The sequence below is a fragment of the Ambystoma mexicanum genome, chromosome 8, assembly GCF_040938575.1.
Source record: "Ambystoma mexicanum isolate Mex_15411 chromosome 8, UKY_AmexF1_1, whole genome shotgun sequence".
NCBI classification, from domain to species: Eukaryota; Metazoa; Chordata; class Amphibia; order Caudata; family Ambystomatidae; genus Ambystoma; species Ambystoma mexicanum.
This window is the reverse complement of record NC_090929.1, coordinates 1,467,473,816-1,467,493,238: the sequence shown is the minus strand read 5'-3', so window position 1 is coordinate 1,467,493,238 and position 19,423 is coordinate 1,467,473,816. Positions and strand designations below refer to the sequence as shown.

Genomic DNA, 19,423 nt, shown 5'->3' with positions numbered 1-19,423 from the left:
ATGACAATCTAATTCATAGAACTTAAAACATGTTTTAGCCCTGTTATGTAAACCACTAGAAGGTCTACCCTTCTTACCCAAATTCAACAGAGTGCCAAATTTTTGTGTAACCATCTAAAGAGAATCCATTAAGAAGCAAAGTTTCCTGCAACAACAAAAATCAGCGTATTGCGATATTGACAAACCAGCAGCATTACCTAAACAATTGTATGGAAGATTTTGTCAGAAAGCATCAATAACGACTATTAACAAAAGAAATGGGGTTCCAGTGATCCCTGATGTCCTCCTGTTTCTTTGATAAATTAGCTGTCCAGAACAGGGGCAATCCTTCTGTAAGTAGACTAGACCTCAGGCTAGTGCCAGAGTGGCCGCTAGTTACCGTTTTCCTGCCATTGTGTAATTGCAGGGACCTCCTGCATAAAATCGAAAAGTTGCACAATAAGGTCAACTATAAAACCTGAGACAAAACCTATGATATGATAAGTCTTTTATAACGCGCCTGTACACAAGTGTTTCTAGGTGTGACAAGACAAGGAAGGGAAGACCGAAAGAGGACAAAACAACGATTTTACTAGGACTTGTGTTATTCAGATTGCGCAAGTGCAGAGGGGGCAGGGGGAAAAGTGCCGGGGGGGGGGGGTTAGGAGAGGGGAGTTCAAAGGAAAGCATAAGTGCTGCCAGGGAGGTGACTCATAAGTCCATGGAGTCAGGGGACGGTAGGGTTACAGATACAGTCCCTAAGTGGTTGGGAGGACCGGAGGCAGTGCAAGGGAAACTGGTCGTGCAGGAGCTTGGTCCGGTAAGTGGGTGGCCTGGTAGCCAGTTTGCGCAGATGATCGACCAATTGCTGCTACTATGGATCTCGGGGCAGTTCAACAAAATCAATATACGTGGAAGTAATGATCCTAAGTGGAGGAATATTGTTAAAGAAAAAAACACGAATTGCAGAATTCTTCTCCGATTTAAGAAAGGGCTCTCTGCAGTGGGTAACAGTTCTACTAATTTTAGCATTTTTCCCATAGAATGAGCAGCAGAGATACCCTTTTCAGAAATTATATTTACAGGTACACATGATTTAAATGGAGCACCATGTTCCTGAGCCGGATGGCCGCTGTGAGTATGATATCAATTGGGCTGGGCAACACACTACTGACCTGTTGTCAAAGTATTCAATAGACAATCCACCCCACTGGCTTTAATAGAAATAACATCCATATCTGCTCCGTTCAAACCAGAATGTTTGTAAGAACCTCATTTCACTGACAGATGATGTGTGCTGAAGGTGCTTGTCATATTAACTTTACAAGCTTCCTTTGCAACTGTTGACATGTGTCCAGAAAAAAAAAGTCGATGGAGTTAGGCACTGACTGAAGGGTTCCAATCAAAGGCTCTAAGATGGATACAAGGCTTCTATCTGTAACCTGTATCCATTTGTCAAGCGTAGTTTCAGGGCAATAAGCTTGTGAGGCGAGATCAGTTGAAACACTTTTATCTTGGACTAAGGTAAACCGGTTCACTGAATTCAAACACTGCACCTTTTTGTTATTAGTTTCCACAAGAGAAGCTGAGTTTTTACTTGGAATCCCCCTCCAATGATGAGAGTTCAGAGAGGTAGCCTTTCTTTGATTACGCTACTTCTTTCGTTTTAGTCTACCTCTCTTTTTATCGCCATGTGTTAAAGATGTCCATGTATCCTCCACTGATGTAACAAGGGCAAGATCATAAGGAGTGCCGCATATAGGCTGTCTAAAGTCCGATACAATACCCCTAGTGCTTAAAGTTTCGCTGGTTGCAACAGGTTCAATAGAGTCAGCTCGGACAGTGGTTTTCTGTTCCAGCTAGAGTCCACCAAAGTACAGGGATCAGACCGTCAGCTGTTGGCTAAAATGACATCCACTACACAAGCTAGAGCATGTTTCAAGTCCAATTGGTCTCTAACCAAGGTAGGTCAAAGTCCAAATATTGCATCAACAGTAGCTGACAGTGCAGAGAAATTCCCAGAAGGGCATTTAGATTAACGCTGGGACACAAATGTGGAAGATGAAGACTCCAGAGTGAAGTAATAATTGTGGCAGAAACATTAAAGGAATCCTCTAATTCAGTGGCGATCCGCTCCAAGTCAGGACTTGCAGAAAGATTAGTCTAGATTATGTTATCATAATCATTGGTGCCAGAGTTGTTCATGGGAGGATTAGTCCCACCCATGACGTCCCGCTGAAGATCTAAGCTTAACAGTGATTTATTGTCAGTTGTCTGCGAATGAGTGGAGTGTATGGAATTAATCAATGATGAGTTAGGAGGTTGGTGTATATTAAAAGTTGAAGTTGCCATAGAGAAAAAAAACCTGTAATTGTTGATTGGATTGGTTGGATGATGATATAGCAACCACATCCTTTTTCAAACTTAGTCTAACAGTGGAATCATCAGAGACATCGCTGCAAGCTCGTCTGTTGGTGTGGGAATTTCTGCTCCTTAGCGCATATGCATGAGTTTTGTCAGTTCTAGAAGATTTTGTACTGTGCTGTTTCTTCATACTTACAGAGGAAATTTCACCCTCCAAGAATGTAAGTAAACGATGCTAGTTTCAGAGAAAATCAGCAGTGTTATGGACAGGAAAGGCAGGTAATTGCTGAACAAACTCACCGCTAGTATTGTCTGAGGCCATACGGGATTGTGTCACTGGACTTACTTGCACTTCCACATTGGAGGCCAGTTTAAAAACAGCCCCTTCTGTTTCCTGTCGGCAGAATGGTCGGTTGACAGAAAAAAGGGACTTGCTGTAGTCCGTTAGTCTCTTCATTCGGAACACGAAAATTGAGATCTTAGACGGTCAAGATAGGAACCAACAAAGCTTCACAGTGAAACAAGAGCCTCCAGTAGTACCACCTCACAGGACAGTGTCCCTGCATGACTGCACTTACTCGCAATTTCTGCCTGTTCGTTTTATGAGGCAAACTGGAACTGCTTAGTTTCTAATGTTATTGCACAATGTGGGGATGGTACAATGCACGTTGATTTTTTTTTTTAAAAAAACCTACTTTTGCTTATTACAATGTGATTGTCTATATAAATTGAAAAAAAGACCAACACAAGGGGGGCGTGGCTACGAGGGCCATGTAGGAGGACGTGATCTGGAGGAGCTCCCGAGATCCTGTAATGATCCGGGTGAAAAAGTGCGTAACTATGGGCCGACGACCGCTGAAAATACACACGTCGGTGTGTGAATGATCGGGCCACGCGTGGTCAACTTCTGGATGGTGTAGGAAGAACGGCGGCAGAGATCTGTGCGGAAAAGATAAGGAGCGCCGGAGACGAAAGACGACACAAAATGGCCGACCTATGTCCGGAACAAAGGAAGATGCAGGCCGCACGGTGACCGAGCGAAAGGGGCGTACTGAGTGCGCGTTTGTCATTTGTGCAAAATACAGGTCCTCTGGGTCATGTCGAACAGAACGGTGAGGCCGAAGGTGAAACAGTCCACCTTAGACGACTTTGCTAAGACGTCCCCGGGTCAAGACAATACCAAGAGCAGGGACAAGCTGCCTGCAAGCGGCATGACGACATCGGGCGCTAAACAAGAAGTCCTAGCTGCGATTGCGGACCTAAGGGCGGCCTGGGAATCTAAACTCGAACTGGCCGTCACTGAATTGAAAAAGGCACTGGACCTAAAGGTCGGAGAGGTGCAGGAGGACGTTAATCTACTCCGACAGGACGTCAGGGCCTTGGCGGAGCGCACAGAGTCCCTTGAGAAGGAAGTTAGCCCGAATACTGTGGATTGCGCCTCCCATAAGGCCGAATTGCATGCCCTGATAAAAAGAGTGGGCAACTTGGAGAGCAGAGCAGAGGAGGCGGAAGGACAAGCCCGACGAAACACCATCCTCATCGTGGGCCTGCCGGAGGGATTGGAGGGCCACGATCCCACGGAGTTCATTGAGTCCATGCTACTGCAAGAAATACCCGGAGGAGCCTTATCTCAAGGATTTGCGGTTGAAAGGGCACATAGAGCTCTAACAAGGAGGCCGCCGCCGGGGAACCTGCCTAGGCCGGTGATAGCCAAAATTCTTAATTACCGAGATCGGGAAAGGATATTGGAACACTTTCGTAAGGGAGGAACGATTACGCGAGGAGCAGCAAACATCACGGCCTATCCGGACTACACCCTGTCTGTGCAGCATAGCCGCATGAACTTTGGGACGGTAAACAGAGATTGAGAGAGGCGGGCCACAAATATATGTTACTGTATCCGGCAAAATTGAAAGTCATTCATAAACACAAAACTTTGTTTTTTGAGACCCCGGAGGATGCCATGGGATGGCTCGATGCGCGGGGATGTCCCCAGGAGTCAGACGTTCGGACGGAGAAAGAGCACGGAAGAGATAAGTAATGTGCGAGGAAGGTGCCACAAGATGGCGCGGCACGTGGAACTTGAATATAGTCGTTTGCGCAGCCTTCAGTAGAGAAGGTCAGACTATTGCACTAAATGTTACAAGCACTGTAGTATTATTGAATTAACGGGAGCCTTACAGAGCGGATCTCTTCACCCCACAACAATTTTAGTTAAGTGGCCATTAGGGCGACTTCACCCTACTGAGCTCTGTGCATTGTTTGGTGCTTGCAGGGCTAGATGTGGGGGTGCCTGAGTTCCGAGAATGGAGCTGGGCAGCAATTGGGATGTGTGATGTTGGGGAAGAAGTGGAGAGGTACTATAGTAGGCTCTCCGTATTCTGCCTACGCTAGGGGAGTGCTGGTCTGGGTGGCACCGCATGTTCCGCTCCAACTTACACAAGAGGTCGTGGACACAGAGGGGAGGTTGGTCATATTAAAGGCTCTGGTAGAGAATAGAGAGGTGTGCATTATAAATACGTATGCCCCCAACCAAAACACTGCGACATATTTTAGAACCCTGCGTACTCATCTGGGCGCGTGTATGGGAGGAGCGGTTATCTGGGGAGGGGATTTCAACTGCGTGCTCCTCCCAAAGGCAGACAGATCTGATGGGAAGATTGATAGGCCCACCCCAGCGGCCAGGGTATTGCAGACATTACTAGACGACTTTAGGCTGGTAGATGTTTGGAGGCTGAAACACCCCAACGAAACACAGTACTCGCATTACTCAGCTCCGCAGCAACTGCATACGAGGCTGGATTACTTTTTTGCCACGCCAGATGTGGTGATAGAGACCACCCAGATAGACTATAGAGCGAGGGTCCTGTCGGACCACTCGCCTTTGGTGCTGAATTGGCAGTGCTGCCGCCCCAGGGCGCGGATACCGACATGGCGGCTCCGGGACCCGGTCTTCAGGGAAGATATCAGGGATGCGATTACACAGTACTTTGAGGTAAACACAGGCAGCGTAGACTCAGCATGCACGCTTTGGGAAGCCTTTAAGGTGGTATTGCGGGGTGCTGCTATTGCTAAGTCAAGAGGCCTACAGGGTGGGGTCCTAACCGAACTAGAGGAAGCAGAAGAGAAACTGGAGCGCGAAAGCAACAGGGCGGGAGGAGATGCGGAACTTGTACTCGGGTTACAGCAGAGATGCGCAGAGCTTTGGGAAAGGCTGTGCAACCTTAACTAGAAGAAGTATGTCGAGAGGCAACATGCAGGAGGGGATAAAACTGGCCGCTTGTTGGCGTGGTTATATAAAAGCGAAACCCCCAGGCCCCCGATCAGGACAATAACTAGAGAAGACGGGGAGGTGGTTGACACCCAGTAGGGAGTCAACGAGGCATTCTTGGACTATTATAGGACATTATATGAGGACAGAGGAGGGGACAATCGAGAGGAGATCAGAGAAACTCTAAAAGACATGGAATTACCTAAGATTAGTGCTAAAGAAAGGGAGGAGCTGGACGCACCGGATTACCTTAGAGGAATTGGGGGAGGTGTTGAAGCAGCTGCCCACCTGCAAGACCCCGGGCGCGGACGGATTCCCTAGCGAGTTTTATAAAACATATAGAGAGGAAGTACTCCCCCCCCCCCCCCCCTATGCTAGAGATGCTCAATGAGTCTTTTGAGAAGGGTCGGCTGCCGGAATCGCTTAGAGAAGCGTTAATTGTGCCGCTCCCTAAGCCCAATAAGCCAGGACATAGCTGCGGCTCCTATAGGCCGTTGTCAATGTTGAAACAGGATAGCAAGATATTGACGGCGGTCCTGGCCAATAGGCTGCGTAGAGTTATTAGCAAACTGATACACCCGGACCAGACAGGTTATGTCCCCAACAGAAATATAACCCACAACCATAGGCGACTCCACCGGGTTATTGAAGAGGGAAACAGGAACAAGGAGGAAATGGCGGTGGTGTCCCTAGATGCAGTCAAAGCTTTTGATTCAGTGAGGTGGCCATGGTTGCTGGAGGCCATGGAAGAATACGGGATGGGGCCGGGTTATGTTAGGTGGGCAAAATTACTATACAGTGAACCACTAGCCAGGGTACGCACAGGATCGGTGATATCTGAGAGATGGCAACTCAGTAGAGGCACCAGACAAAGGTGCCCCTGGTCCCCGATGTTATACATTCTAGCCCTGGAGCCCCTGGCAGTGTACCTCAGACAACAATATGACATGGTCGGTATTGAGGTAGGGGGAGAGAAACACCTAATATCCTTGTATGCTGACGATTTACTACTATATTTGAAAATCTTCAGTACATTCTAGAGGTTATGGAAAAGTATGCAGAACTGTCCGGCATAGCGGTGAACCCCCAAAAATCGAGCATGTTCCCATTGGGGAGCTACATAGGAACCCCACTGGAGCGGTTGCCAGTGTTGTCCGTACCTTGGGTGGCTGATTCCTTCCGCTACCTCGGAATAGATGTATATCATTCGGTGGAGGGGGAACACTTGCATAATACCGAGGTGGCTGTGAAAAAAATCCGAACAAATATGAAGTTTGGGGAGAAGCTGCCGCTGGCGATGATGGGACGGGGGGGGATGCTCAAAATGGTGGTCCTGCCCAGGCTGTTACATTTCTTCAGTAATATACCACACTTGATACCCAAAAAGTTCTTTGTCAAACTGAACAGCATGTGCAGGGACTTCCTATGGCATGGCACTCGCAATAGAGTGGCGCTATGGAAGCTGCAGAACTTCCATGATAGAGGGGCATTAAGCTGCCGAATTTTGAGGCCTATTATGTAGCTAGTCAGTTGCAATATGTAACCAAATGGCTCTCTGATGAGGTAACTCCTGAATTTAGGCTGTTTGGGCAGGACTGCACCCTGTTTTACCTAAAGGAGATTATCTGGGTGCCTAGACTTGAAATTAAAGCACGCCCGGGTATGATGTTGCTTGGGTGGAAGATGTGGGGCAGAGTATGCCAACTGATGGAGAACCCGAGACTGTAATGGCGGAAGAGCCAGACGTCCTAATGGGAACAATATATGACATATCAGATGGAGGGCACGAGATCTCTAGACTGTATGAGATGGTGATGACCCGGGTGGGGAAGGATTTGACTCATTTGAGGCTGGACTGGGAAGCGGAGGTGGGGGCACAGATGACCGACGGGATGTGGGAACGTGCTATGGGATACCACAAGAAGGTGTCCAGAAACGCCAGATTGCAGCAGATACAGTTATACATAACGCATAGAGCCTATATGACCCCGAAGAGAATATCTAAGTTTGTAAACGCAGGAAGACAAGCATGCCCAAAATGTGAAGAGGATGTTGATATGACACACATGTTCTGGTCTTGCCAGGGATTGAAGCTTTTTGGGGGAAAGTGGCACGAAAACTAGCGGATAAAGGGGACACGCTCAACATAGATACGGCCTGGGCCTGCCTGTTGGGAGGGTTTCCCAGACCACGGAATACTAAACATGTTGGGAAACTGAGGGACCTGGCATATGTGCTTGCTAAAAGAAGGATTGCCATGGGCTGGAAGCAGTGCCACAAGCCACGGGTTGAGGTATAGCGAGACTTGCAAAAATGGGCGGAGGCTGAAACGGTAGTGTGGCAGGAGGCATGTAGCAAGTGCGGGGAAGAAGAAGTGGGTAACCTGATGGCTTGGAGAGTGTTAATAACAGGACTGTTTGGTACAATAATGGATTCTGCAGCTTCAGAAGGAAGCGATACCCGGCCACACGCAGCAGATACAGAAAAAGAAACGCAAATAAGCTCTTGAGGGGGGAGGGTTTTGGGGAGCAGTAATGTGCGTTATTTGATGTTCATAGGTCTGTTGTAAATAATGCTGCAAGTTTGGTTTGTATTGTTTATTTGTTTCCAAAATAAAAACAACTATTTAAAAATGTAACGCTCACCTGATTCTCGCAGAGGCGCCGGTCTTGACTGGGCGACTACCGTATCTTCAAAGGTGATGTGTAGCACCCGGTTGGCTCTTTGGGCTGGACCTCTGTGCACTGTATGCCTGACGTGTAGAGTAAGATGTCTGCAGATAGAAAATATGGGGTTAATGAACTGGGGTTATTGGGGTGTCCCTATCTCTTTCCTCTTCTCCTCTCCTGTAGACCCCCAAAGGTTAACGCTCTCACCTTAGGTAAGTGAATGCCAAGCTCTCCATCTGCCTCGGGGCAGGGTGCTGTAGCCAGTTTCTTCACTGGATAGGTAGCACAGGCCTCTTGACTTCAGAGGACTGCTGTCCGTCGTTTACTGCACGAACGGTAAGTTTCGAGTCATTCAAATGTTTTTTTTAAAGTCTTTAGTAATGATGTCTCTTGTTTTGCAGGGTTCCGGCGATGGCGGATGACGGGCTGAAGTGAGTTGAAGATGGAGCCCGTGTGATGAATAGAAGCGCCTGGAAGCACGTGAGTAAGCGCTTGTTGCCTGTTTCACGATGCGCTCTAACTGTCTTTTTATTTTGCAGGTACGAGTTCGGAGCGGCTGCAGGGTGCCGGAATACCCACTGGATTAGATGTGGAAAGGAGTAATGGCACGTGAGTATTAAAGTTCCCCAATGTCTTTAAACGCACCTTGTTTTGTCTTTCAGATGCGGATGCAGCGCCGAAGGCCTCCGGAGCGTGCAAAGAGTTGGTAAGCTTTTGTCTTTCAGATGCCGGAATGCAGTATGAAGACCTCCGGAGCGCACGAAGAGTAGGTAAGCCTTTGCCTTTCAGATGCCGGAATGCTAACCTGTTCTTTCTTGTCTTTATAGGTGTTGCTGAAGACTGGATTCAGGATGGTAAGCCTTTTTCCTTAGGCCCAGGACTGGATGCAGAAGACACGATGAGTGTCCTGCTGCAGAGGGTGCAGAATAACGCAAAGCAAGATTCATCCACCGGGTGTGGTTTAAATAGCCTCCTGTAGTGCTTAGGTGTCTCCTTCCACAGCCACGCCTAAGTAAGAAAAGAGTTCCTGGTAAGAAAAGAGTTCCTGCCTTCCAGAAGAGTTCCAGTGTTCTAAATCTAGGGAGTGGCTCCAGCCCCACCCAACAGGAAAAGTAGTTCCAAACAGAAGAGGATCAGAGGCTCAACTGGCAGGCAAGTAAGCAGCATGGTCTGCTGCAGGTAAGTCCACCCAAGCATTATGAGCCTGGCGCTTCCAGCGCTGGGACTGGGCATATTTATGAGCCTGGTGCCACTGGCGCCAGGACTGGGTCCAAAAGGTCCCAATTGGGACTGGTTGGCACTCGGAACCTGGGTTATGGATCTGCTTCCAAGGGAGTTGGGAAAACCCTGACCTTTTGGAAGCAGAGATCATGACAGTACCCCCCCCTCAAGGCCCCTCCCAAACCGGGCTTCTCCGGGGGTTTTGGCTTGTCAGGAAATGTTCGGTGAAATCTTTTGATTAGGCGAGGAGCGTGGACATATTCAGCAGGTTCCCAGGATCTCTCTTGGGGGCCGTAGCCTTTCCAGTCAAATAGGTAGAATAGTTTAGATTTGGAGACCTTGGAGTCCAGAATGCTTTTGACTTCAAACTCGAGTTCTCCATCCACTAGGATGGGTTTTGGAGATTTGGTTAGTCGGGTTTGAGGTTGGACGGGTTTTAATAGAGAGACGTGGAAGACCGGATGTATCTTCATGTGCGGGGGCAAGTCCAACTTGACCGCTACTGGGTTTACTATGGTAGTGATGGAATAGGGACCAAGGTATCTTGGGTTGAATGTGCGTGGCCCTTTTAGAGATAGATATTTGGTGGATAACCAGACTTGATCCCCTACTTGATAGTGAGGGGCTTCCTTCCGATGTTGATCTGCTCCTTTCTTGTATTGTTCTTTAGCCCTTTGAAGGTGAGAAACAGCTTCCTTAAAGGCTTGGGTGATTGTAGAATGCAGGTAGTCTACTGCTGGTGTTTCAAGATCTTGGAGGGGATCCAACTCCGAGGTTCGAGGGTGACTGCCGTACAAAAGAAAAAACGGGGTTTTCCCAGTTCCCGAATGGACAGAGTTATTGTAGGCATACTCGGCTATCCAAAGGATATCTTTCCAAGTTTTTTCAGTTTGTTGCAGCATGCAGCGTAAATACTGTTCCAGAGTTTGATTGGTCCTCTCGGTTTGTCCGTCGGTCTGAGGGTGGTGACTGGTCGATAGTCTCACATCAATTTGAGCCGACCGACAGCAACTTCGCCAAAAATGAGAAATAAATTGACTACCTCGATCCGAAATTAGAACCGAAGAAAACCGTGCAGTCGGACGATGTTTTCGAGAAATTCTCGGGCCAGAGTTGCTGCTGTTGGCAAGCCTTTGAGCGGAATGAAATGCGCCATCTTGGAGAATAAGTCCACGATTACTAGAATCGTATTGTATCCGGAGCATGGAGGTAGATCGGTGATGAAGTCCATAGAAAGCGTATGCCAAGGGCGAGGTGGGATGTCAATAGGGCGTAAGAGGCCTGCTGGTCTTTCCTTTTGACTCTTGTTTTGGGCGCATACTCCACAGGACATTATAAAGTCTCTGATATCTTTTCTCCAAGACGGCCACCAGAAGTAGCGCTTGATCTTTTCTGAGGTCTTGGCTATACCGGGATGACCTTCCATTAAAGAGTCGTGATAACAAGAGATTACTTTTTTCTGTAAATCTGTGCTGGGTAGGTATAATCGTTCTTGGAAATACAATAAGTTGTCCTTTACTGCAAAGTCCTTTCCCTGCAGATGCCAATTCTGTATATCTGCTGGAGTTACAAGTTGCCTGGCTTTATCCTTAACTTCCTCTATGGATTCTGTGGCGATTACACCCAGAATTCTTTGTTCGGGAATGATTGGTACAGGTTTAGGGTTGATCAAGTGTTCTTCCACTCCCATCCGAGAAAGGGCATCGGCTTTACCGTTCTTTGTACCAGGTCGATAGGTAATTATGAAGTCAAACTCGGCAAAGAATAATGCCCAACGGAGTTGTCTAGAGGATTGGGCTTTTGCGGTTTTCAAATATTGCAGGTTTCGGTGATCCGTAATCACAGTAACGGTGTGTCGGGCCCCCAGCAGATAATGCCGCCAAGCCTTAAAGGCAGACTTGATAGCCAGAAGTTCCTTGTCAGTAATCGTGTAATTGACTTCAGGAGGCGAGAATTTGCGGGACCAAAATGCCACGGGATGCAACTGATTGGTTACCGGGTCCTTTTGTGATAGAACTGCCACCATGGCAAGGCTTGAAGCATCAGTTTCCACGATGTAGGGGAGTTCGGGGCGAGGGTGTTTTAAGATTGGTGCAGAGATAAATTTAGTCTTCAAATCCTGGAAAGCTTGTTCCGCCTCTGTAGACCATTCAAAACGTTTGTTTTTCTTTAACAAGGCAGTGATGGGCTGGACTATTCGAGAGAACTCGGGGATAAACCTGCGGTAAAAGTTAGCGAAGCCTAACATGCTTTGCACACCTTTTACGGAGGATGGTGATGGCCATTTGAGAACTGCATCGACCTTCTTTGAATCCATACGCACTCCGCCAGGTGATAATATGAATCCCAAGAATTCAACTTCAGTCACGTTGAAAACACATTTTTCCAACTTAGCGAAAAGTTTGTGTTGACGCAATCTTTCGAGGACCATTTTCACGTGTTTCCGATGTTCAGATTCCGATGAAGAATAAACGAGGATGTCGTCAATGTAAACAACAACACATACATCTATGAGCTCTCTGAGGACATCGTTCATAAAATATTGAAAGGCGGCCGGGGCATTGCAAAGTCCGAAGGGCATGACCTGATATTCAAATAGCCCATACTTGGTGCGGAAGGCCGTCTTCCATTCATCGCCCTCTTTTACTCGTACCAAGTGGTAAGCTCCTCTAAGATCCAGCTTTGTATATATGCATGCTTTTCTGACTTGGTCCAGGAGTTCAGGGATCAAAGGTAACGGATATCTATTCTTAACGGTGATCTGGTTCAGGGAGCGATAATCGATACAAGTTCTAAGGTCTCCTTCCTTTTTTGGAACGAAGAACAAAGCTGAAGAAGCAGGGGACTTGGAAGGACGAATAAACCCATTTGCCAGGTATTGATCCAGGTATTGTCGAAGGTGAAGGTTCTCAGGCTCGGTGAGGGCATAAATTCTACTACAAGGAGGAGTAGATCCAGGTATCCGGTCTATCTGGCAGTCATAAGACCTATGAGGAGGTAGAGAGTTAGCCTGATCCTTCCGGAAAACATCTTGGTATTCTAGGTATTCGGGAGGTAACTGGGGAGTCTCTGAAGAAATTGCGGCCAGTGCAACACCAGGTGGAGGGTGACAAGTAGAGACACATTCTGGAAACTGGACCGTTCTTGCTCGCCAATCGATCAGAGGATTGTGTTTCTCTAACCAAGGTATTCCTAGAATAATCTGAAACTGAGGGGCCTTGATCACATCGAACACGATCTTCTCATGGTGTCCATCTTGACTTACTAGCGTCACTTCTTGAGTGGTATGCGTTACTGGCCCGGAGGCTATCTCCGTACCATCCACCGTAGTAATGACGTCCTTTACAGCCTTGGGACAAAGAGTTAGATTCATCCTCAAAACCATTTCATGATCCACATAATTGCCGATGGCACCGCTGTCGACGTAAGCTTCAATTGCATGTAATCGATCCGGATTATCAGGGCTAATGAGGACCATAGGTATCACGAAATGCGAGGTCACGGAACTGGTTTTTACGCTCGGCAAGAGGACCTCTATTCTTGTCGGGCGAGGTCGTTTCCCTGCTCAGAGTTTGTAACTATGGTAACTGCAGCTCCTACTGCCTTCTTGGCAGGTTTCACCGGACAGTCTCGAAGAAAGTGCCCTGAGTTTCCGCAATATAGGCATAATTGCAACTGTTTCCTCCTTTCCCGCTCCCGTTGTGTTAGAGGACCTTTCAGACCCCCTATTTGCATGGGTTCCCCGGAGTCTACTCCTTTGGAAGGAGTTGGCGGTTTGGAAAATACTCGAGCATCAAACTTGGAACGATCGGCCTTCCTGTTCTGCAGCCTGTGATCTATTTGAACGACCAAGTCTATGTAATCCGAACAGTCTTGTGGGGGATTCACTACTTGGGCTAAAACGTCTTTGAGCTCTCCACGTAGACCTCTATAAAACAGCGTAATCCTTTTGTCCTCAGGCCATTGAGTTTCCACTATTAGTCTATTGAAAGATGCAATATAAGCCAAAAGGTCTTGATTACCCTGTCGCAACGAAAGAAGCTCATTGTCCAAGGCCTGCCCCTGTGAATGTCTTGCGAACAGTTTTTCCATACTAAGATGAAAGGCTTGAAAATCATGGAGAACCGGATCATCTTGATGAACTAGAGGGATCGACCAGTCTGCCGCATTGCCACTAAGGTACGAAAGTACAAAAGCTACTTTAGCTTGATCAGTTGGAAAGGCTGCTGGCCGGCATAAGAAGTGCAACCGGCACTGATTGATAAATACTGCAAACCTCTTTGGATCACCAGAAAATCGCTCGGGCGGGGCCAGAGGTACATTCCCAGGTAGGTTGATCTGCACTGGATTCATAGAGGATGTTGAAGGAAGATTTGCCCCTGATGCGGGTAACGGGGTCTGTCCGGCTTGTGACTGTAGCACTTGTCTAGCAAGATTGTCTGTTCTCTCCTTGGAAATAATTAGTTCCCTTCTTAGAGCATTCGTTTCCTGACGAGTTGCATGCACTTCTGCCCTTAGTTCCCCAAGTAACCGGGCTAGGGGGTCAGTATCCGAGGTTTCCATAGCGCCTGGGCGAGAGTTTTGCGGTAGGCTTTGCGTTCTGTAACGCTCACCTGATTCTCGCAGAGGCGCCGGTCTTGACTGGGCGACTACCGTATCTTCAAAGGTGATGTGTAGCACCCGGTTGGCTCTTTGGGCTGGACCTCTGTGCACTGTATGCCTGACGTGTAGAGTAAGATGTCTGCAGATAGAAAATATGGGGTTAATGAACTGGGGTTATTGGGGTGTCCCTATCTCTTTCCTCTTCTCCTCTCCTGTAGACCCCCAAAGGTTAACGCTCTCACCTTAGGTAAGTGAATGCCAAGCTCTCCATCTGCCTCGGGGCAGGGTGCTGTAGCCAGTTTCTTCACTGGATAGGTAGCACAGGCCTCTTGACTTCAGAGGACTGCTGTCCGTCGTTTACTGCACGAACGGTAAGTTTCGAGTCATTCAAATGTTTTTTTTAAAGTCTTTAGTAATGATGTCTCTTGTTTTGCAGGGTTCCGGCGATGGCGGATGACGGGCTGAAGTGAGTTGAAGATGGAGCCCGTGTGATGAATAGAAGCGCCTGGAAGCACGTGAGTAAGCGCTTGTTGCCTGTTTCACGATGCGCTCTAACTGTCTTTTTATTTTGCAGGTACGAGTTCGGAGCGGCTGCAGGGTGCCGGAATACCCACTGGATTAGATGTGGAAAGGAGTAATGGCACTTGAGTATTAAAGTTCCCCAATGTCTTTAAACGCACCTTGTTTTGTCTTTCAGATGCGGATGCAGCGCCGAAGGCCTCCGGAGCGTGCAAAGAGTTGGTAAGCTTTTGTCTTTCAGATGCCGGAATGCAGTATGAAGACCTCCGGAGCGCACGAAGAGTAGGTAAGCCTTTGCCTTTCAGATGCCGGAATGCTAACCTGTTCTTTCTTGTCTTTATAGGTGTTGCTGAAGACTGGATTCAGGATGGTAAGCCTTTTTCCTTAGGCCCAGGACTGGATGCAGAAGACACGATGAGCGTCCTGCTGCAGAGGGTGCAGAATAACGCAAAGCAAGATTCATCCACCGGGTGTGGTTTAAATAGCCTCCTGTAGTGCTTAGGTATCTCCTTCCACAGCCACGCCTAAGTAAGAAAAGAGTTCCTGGTAAGAAAAGAGTTCCTGCCTTCCAGAAGAGTTCCAGTGTTCTAAATCTAGGGAGTGGCTCCAGCCCCACCCAACAGGAAAAGTAGTTCCAAACAGAAGAGGATCAGAGGCTCAACTGGCAGGCAAGTAAGCAGCATGGTCTGCTGAAGGTAAGTCCACCCAAGCATTATGAGCCCGGCGCTTCCAGCGCTGGGACTGGGCATATTTATGAGCCTGGTGCCACTGGCGCCAGGACTGGGTCCAAAAGGTCCCAATTGGGACTGGTTGGCACTCGGAACCTGGGTTATGGATCTGCTTCCAAGGGAGTTGGGAAAACCCTGACCTTTTGGAAGCAGAGATCATGACAAAAAAAAAAAAAAAAAAGACCAACACAATGGCCAGTTTTGTAACAGACAATTGTACAAGGAGTCTTGATTCGGATTTAACTCATTCGTGTTGTGATAGTATCATCTTCTCCTGACCTACCCAGCAGCTGGCCCAACTGCCAAGATGAAAGCAGATAACCAGCGTTGCTGCTCCCCCACCTCCCTCTCGCCAGCCCAGTTGCCAAAGCCATGTTTACCCGGGAGGGGATCTAAGCCGGGGAGAACCTGGAAGTGGTACTCCTCTGTGCCAGAGTAGGGCCTCCCAGAGTGAGCGACCAACAGGAATCCAGGGATAGGAGCCCTCTGCCTCTCTTTTGTAACATCCTTTCTGGGTGGCTCTTTGTTGCTCAGTTACCCACAAGTTTCTGCGACCTCGTCAGCTGGAGAAAATACTCCTCATGCAGAACGTTCTAGCAAAAGGGGATAGATCATATAAGCCTAGTTCCATTGGAGCAACATTAAGACTGATGCGCTACTGGTATTTAGTATTTATTTTATTTGTATAGCGCAGACCAGGCCCGGAGGCTACCGGGCGCATTCCTTAAGGCAATGGTTACATAAGTTGCATACAGTGATAATATATCAAACAATAAATATGGCATAGAAATAGACATAAGTAGGTAGTACAACGATACATGGATTGTCAAGTAGTACATCCTTACATAGGTTATTGCAACACTTTTTCAGAATGTAGCTTAGGCATTGGAGGAGGCGAGCCAACATTTGGCTCTATGTTTGAAAAGGTTGAGGGAGGGGAGGTTTCTGATAGTCAAGGGGACAGCATTCCACAGTTTGGCTGCCAGGACTGGGAAGCTAGAACCACCAGCTGTTTGGAGCTTGTATCTAGGTATCAGTAGGCTCTGGTTCAGGGTAGATCTAAGTGAGCGAACTGGAGTGTACAGCGTGAATCGTGAGGAGAGATAAGTGGGGGCCAGGTTATTCATGCATTTGTAGGTAAGGGCAAGCGATTTTAGTGAGATCCTTTGGGTGACTGACAACCAATGAAGGTTCTTCCTGGTATCCGAAAGGTGTGCAGATCTGGGGATATTGAGGGCTGCCCTGATGGCGTTATTTTCTATGATTTGGAGCTTGTCTAGGTTACCCTGATTAGTGCGCTGGTACAATGCATGGCAAAAGTCAAGTTTAGACATGACCAGGGTCCTAGCAAGGGTAGTACAGTTGTGCGAGGAGAGGAAAGGGCGACATGCTGTGATCAGCTTGCAGGTATAGGCGGCGGCGGCCGCAACTGCATTAGTTTGTCTGTGAAGGGAGAGGGTGGAGTCGAGGTAGATTCCAAGCGTTTTTGTGTCTTTGGAGACTTTTATTATATTTCCATCGATGTTAAAGGAACTGAACATAGGGTTCAGCTTGTTTAGTCTTTGCTGAGTACCTAGGATGAGGAGCTCTGTCTTGTCGTCATTGAGACAGAGCTCATGTTGGGCCATCCATGTTTGAATGACATGGTAAACGTCATTCAAGGCTTTTGAGTCTAATGTGTAATCACCCGTGATGGGGATGAGTATCTGGGTGTCATCAGCATAATTTGTGTAGGTGACACCCAGATAGTCAAGCACATCAAATAAGGGTTTAGAAAATACATTGTAAAGGGTAGGGGATACACACGATCCTTGGGGGGACTCCGCACGGGACTGGTGCAGGGTCAGCCGCGGAGGTGGGCGAGAATACCCTCATCTGTCTGTTATCTAGAAGGATTGAATCCAGTTTGTGGCCATGTCGGAGAAGTGAGCTGCAGTTTTCAGGTGGTGACAGAGGATTTGGTGATTAACCAGATCAAAGGCAGCAGATAAGTCTAATAGTAGTAACAGGGCTAGTTTACCTTTGTCTTTGAGATCCTCAATTTGGGTCTTGAGATCGAGGAGGGCTGTCTCCATACCGTGCTTCGGTGTGAAGCCGGATTGTCTCGTGCCTAGTAGGTTGTTTGACTCCAGATAGTTCTGTATCTGAAGATAGGCTGCTCTATCTAAGATCTTTAGCAGAAATGGGACCGTTGTGATAGGTCTATAATTGGTTGGAACCTCCGGGTCTAAGGTGGGTTTTTTTAAGAGAGGGATAACCCAAGCAACCTTTAGGTTATTGGGGACCACTCCCGATTGAAAGGAGGCGTTGATGAAAGAGGTGATAAAAGGAGCGAGGTCATGAGCCGACTCTTTAATGATCGGGGCTGGACAGGTGTCCCCTTGGCAGTTTGAGGGTTTTAAATTTCAGATGATTTTTTCAACCTCCAGAACGGTGAGTGGTGTGAAGCTGAACGGCACCGGGGAGTCAGGGGTTGTTATTTTAGGTGGCCTGGTATTGCTAAATGTAGGGGTGTGGAGGGTATTTTGTTTGGCGTTGATTTTGGATTGCAAGGTGGATATTTTGTTGAGAAGGGCATTTTGTATATTGTTGCACCAGGTGCTGTCCTTGGTGCACGTGTCTGGGGCAAGTGAGGGAGATTCTAGCTCTTTGAGGATTTTAAATAATTCTCTAGTGTTCGATTCTGCCTAGGATATTCGTGTGCTGTATGTCTCCTTTTTGGCTTGTAATATGGCCTCCTTGTAATTAAGAGAGGTGATTAGAAGGGAGGCTTTATTGGCAGCACTGGGGTGGCTTTTCCAAAGGGCTTCAGCCTTGCGCTTTTCTTTGTTTCTGGAAGCGTGCAGGTGGCTGTGGGATGCACCCTACAGCAACTTTCTCCTATGGAAATCATCTTGGCCTCTTTTGGAGGCCCTAAAGCACCACCCAAGAGCCAGAAATAAAAAAGTATATAAGATGCTGCCCAACACTGGTGAAAGTACAACCCTACATAAATACCAAGAGGTGGATGTTGCTTCTGGCAAGGTAAGTAGCAAAAGGTTTTAAAGAATTCTAAAACTAGTTTGTCGTCCTACTATCCTACCATTCAAAGAAAAATATATGTATGTATGTTGTAAATGATGACAGTTTGTATTACTAATGTTGTGTTTGTTCACTGTATGTTACCGCATCGTACTGAAAATAACTACAACGCTATGAAATTAAAACACTTTAACTCGACAAACATACCTTACAATTCTGTCTGTGCTTGCCTCTTGTAGGGCTCATTAGAGCTGTGGTATTTAATGGAGCTGCAAGTTCCAGGGGAAACAAAAAAGATTATCTACTTGACCAATACATGCTGAAATGTGGACTGTTCTGGCTGGATTTGGAACATCTTCAGCAGGTGATAAGCTCAGGGCAGGTCGACTCAGTGTGATGGAATGCACAACTACTACACACATGTAGAAGGAACGTGGACGTTTACAAGAGAAACTAGAGACCTCTGTGTCCTGGAGGAGTTGCAAATGTATTACAACTGGCCGCTTTTCTATTGACTTATTGCAAAGAATGTTTTGCACTGGAAATAGTTCAGAGAAATTGCTTCTGATCATGGCAGCAGAAAATGAATCACTACTGAACTTTTCAGGGGCTCGAGGGGCTGACCCTCAAAGAGCAAGGCCACCGCCTTTGGTTATTAAGAGTGAAACGTACTTGTACTTGTGCAGTGATACAAATTGGTGGATTTCTATAGTTCATATTTATTTTTTGTCACTTGCTCGCTCTCTCTCTCTCTTTATTTGAATTTTTAAAGCTTATGTTACTGACATTCACACCTCTCCTTCTGGCTGGTTAAAGAAAAAGTCACAATATATGCCTCTGCTCTATTTTATCCCACTTGCCTCATAATATATCTGTATGTGTGCATTATATCATAGTCAATGCATGGAGATTCAAACTGTGTCTAGTATCTCATATTGCACAGTTTTCAAATAATCAGTGAAGATGTTTTTAAATTCTATTTGAACACTCAATTGACTGGTTAAAGAAAGCTCTGGTTTCACATTTCGGGGAGAGCAAAGCTGCCTACC

At 47.2% G+C, this 19,423-nt stretch overlaps 1 protein-coding gene across 2 annotated transcripts in view; it reads left to right on the top strand.

Annotated features, from left to right (window-relative positions):
* The window catches only part of BTRC (beta-transducin repeat containing E3 ubiquitin protein ligase), a 2,926,431-nt gene extending 2,907,229 nt beyond the window's left edge, over positions 1 to 19,202 (top strand). For both annotated transcript variants that reach the window (XM_069611642.1, XM_069611641.1), the window contains one exon: positions 18,614 to 19,202. The gene's annotated coding sequence lies outside the window, so the exon portion shown is untranslated. The remainder of the gene's footprint in view (positions 1 to 18,613) is intronic.
* The last annotated feature ends 221 nt before the right edge of the window (positions 19,203 to 19,423 follow it).